The following is a 2,857-nucleotide window of genomic DNA, read 5'->3' as shown; positions in this document are numbered from 1 at the left end:
GTGGGCACTTTGGGAGAATTAGAACCACCCCAAAAATGTGGCTGCAACCTCAATGTAAAACTATCCACAAAATCAATTTCTTCGTGATCAGAAAAGGTTGGCTTCTCACCGTTCTACTCTGCATCACCATGTTTTTTTAATCTTGGACAGCCATCCTATTTATTTTTTTAAATGCCCTCCGGTTGCTGGACTTCCAGTACAGTAGCTCTGCACATCACTGTCTCAAATGTACGACACAGCCGGACGATGACCTCTAGTTTCAGAAGTGCTTCTGACCTCTATATGGACGATGTGCTGTGGTGGAGAACTCTGGGAACATCAAATGCTCTAACTATGTAGACCTCATCAACTCCAATGATATCATTATCAGAATGGAAAAGGCATTTACCGAGGGCTATGAGGAGGATGTGGGGAGCAGGACCAGCCATCACGTCATGTACCCAAAGACTGCCAGAGATCTGGACAACACCGCTAGTCTCCTGCTCTTTAATTCCAAGACTCTGGATCTCCAGTGGCTACTCGGCGTAGTGACTGATCCTAAACCCAAGATTAAAGCCAACAAAGATTTGGTATTGGTTCTGAATCCTGTTTTCATGAAATATGTTCCTGAAATCTGGCTTGACTATAACATCCACTGGATTCATGGCTTTGATATTTGCTTTGAACATTTGTGACGAGGTGAATGTGTATGAATTTGGGAAAGACATAAATGGGAACTGGCACCACTACATTAAACACTAACTGACAAAAGGTTCGATACTGGACAAGAACACAAAGGGCCGGATTCCCAGATACAGATTAAGCCTAATCCTTGTCTAAAAAGCAAGCTCAATGGAGCCTACGAGTACAATGTTATCATGAAGCTCTCTGAAAAACACAAACTACACATATTTAGAGGATGTTGATAATTCATCCATATTAGTTCACTAGCATACAACTGTGTTTGCTACAAATATATATTAATGGCAGAATCAAATGGGTGTTAAATACATTAGACCTCTATAGTTAACCCTGACTTCAGGGGCAGTAATGTCGCTGTTAAAGAGTGAGTGGGATCATTTGGAATTAAAATGACATAGTTCCCACTTCCGGGTAGGAATAGATTACTCTGTGTCCGAGATGTCGTCCATGGGGTTTACCTGACTTCACTACATTATTGACCTGGAGTATGGTTACAGAGACTTTGTGAGACAATTTATAATTGTCTCTCTAACACTTTTAATCTGGACTCATGATCATATGATTATTTCTTACAACCCCAACTTGCACTGTCTCAGTGCTATTAAGAAAGATTGACATTGCTCGAGCTTTTGATGACCGAAAAGGGAAAAACATTTTGTCCAGAGTACCCAAGATATTTGGCACAGTAGCAGATAGAAAAATCGAGGTCAGTGGGTCAAAATAACAACAATTATAAAGCTCAGGAATGTCAGCTCATTTGGGCAGAGCGAGGCCTCAAGTTACTCGTGTGTTGCTCTTTTTGGAGACAGAGGGGTCATGGAAAGTTTGGGAACAAGAAACGCTGCTTTATCAACTAGGTTCAAAATGCAGTGTACGTGCCCTTCAGGATCTGGTCTAGGAGTGTAGGTGGTTGGTAAACTACTTAAAAGAGTTCTGTTCCAGAAGTGGCACACAGGAGCCGAACTCAGCCGAGCCAAGTCAGCTACACTGAGCTGACCTGGTTACGCATCCACCAGTTCCTGGAACCATGCTTAAAAGGAACATTTAAAATAATAATATCTTCCGATTAAGCAGTTTGGCTCGGGTCAGCAGCACCATAGTGTAAAATGTCAAGAGAGATAAAAATGTCCATTCTCCTACGACAGGATAGAAGGGTGATTTAAGGTTCTTTTTTCACAGCCTTTCTCCTTCATAAATGATTTAATTGAGTCAAAAAGCTGACACTTGAGTTGTCCCTGGAGTTGTGGGGAATGTACGCTAGAGGTTTTCCGGAGTTTCCATGATTTATTTTATGGTCAGAGATTCTGGCGGATAGATCTGATTTCTTGATACAAATGCAACGGGACATGCACCCTTAGACGTGGTAGGACATTAGGCTACAGAAGACTGTGATGATAGAGTGACTTTTTGGACTGTACAGTACACGCACACATTGTTGATTGTTCCCCAGAGATTAAACTCACCACAACTCAACATTTGGATATGTGTAGATTAGGAAGTCTCTAAAACAATGTCTTCAGGGTGCATTAACAACATGTTGTTTTAGCCTACAGACTAAATGGGCCATTGACGCTAAATCGGGCCACCCTCAGCTTCAGATCCTTTATAAAGGCTGTGGAACTGCCCAAGCCCTTACATAAGAAGAGTGACAGACAAGATGTGCTTAAGAGCAGCCAGCAGCCTCCATGACCTGCGTCTGCAACATCAAGTCATTGCTCAATGATGAGAAGAACCAGGGCTCCGGTCCTACTAAAATAGTGAAGACGTCAAGCATGGCTCCCAAAGCGCATGAGAACCATGCTTTTCTGTTACGTTGGGCTGTAGAAGCTTGAATCCGCTGGGATGACGTCACCAGGCAATTAATTGTAAGAACAGTTACGATAGCCGAGGACTCTCAGGAGATGCAGATGTGTCAGTGCAAAGATTAAAGGGATAATTCAGGCCTATGGTGAGAGAATCTAAAATGTACACCTTTGGCAGCCTCGGGTCTTCTTAGGTATGATGCTACAAGCTTGGCACACCTGTATTTGGGGAGTTTCTCCCATTCTTCTATCCAGATCCTCTCAAGCTCTGTCAGTTTGGATGGGGAGCCTCGCTGCACAGCTATTTTCAGGTCTCTCCAGAGATGTTCAATCGAGTTCAAGTCCAGGCTCTGGCTGGGCCACTCAAGGACATT

At 43.1% G+C, this 2,857-nt stretch overlaps 1 pseudogene; it reads left to right on the top strand.

Annotated features, from left to right (window-relative positions):
• The first annotated feature begins 281 nt into the window (after positions 1 to 281).
• On the top strand, positions 282 to 905 carry LOC115173155 (CMP-N-acetylneuraminate-beta-galactosamide-alpha-2,3-sialyltransferase 1 pseudogene; annotated as a pseudogene).
• The last annotated feature ends 1,952 nt before the right edge of the window (positions 906 to 2,857 follow it).

The sequence above is a fragment of the Salmo trutta genome, chromosome 34 (assembly GCF_901001165.1).
Source record: "Salmo trutta chromosome 34, fSalTru1.1, whole genome shotgun sequence".
In the NCBI taxonomy this organism is placed as follows: Eukaryota; Metazoa; Chordata; class Actinopteri; order Salmoniformes; family Salmonidae; genus Salmo; species Salmo trutta.
The sequence above is the reverse complement of the archived record's forward strand: the minus strand, read 5'-3'. Positions and strand labels throughout refer to the sequence as shown.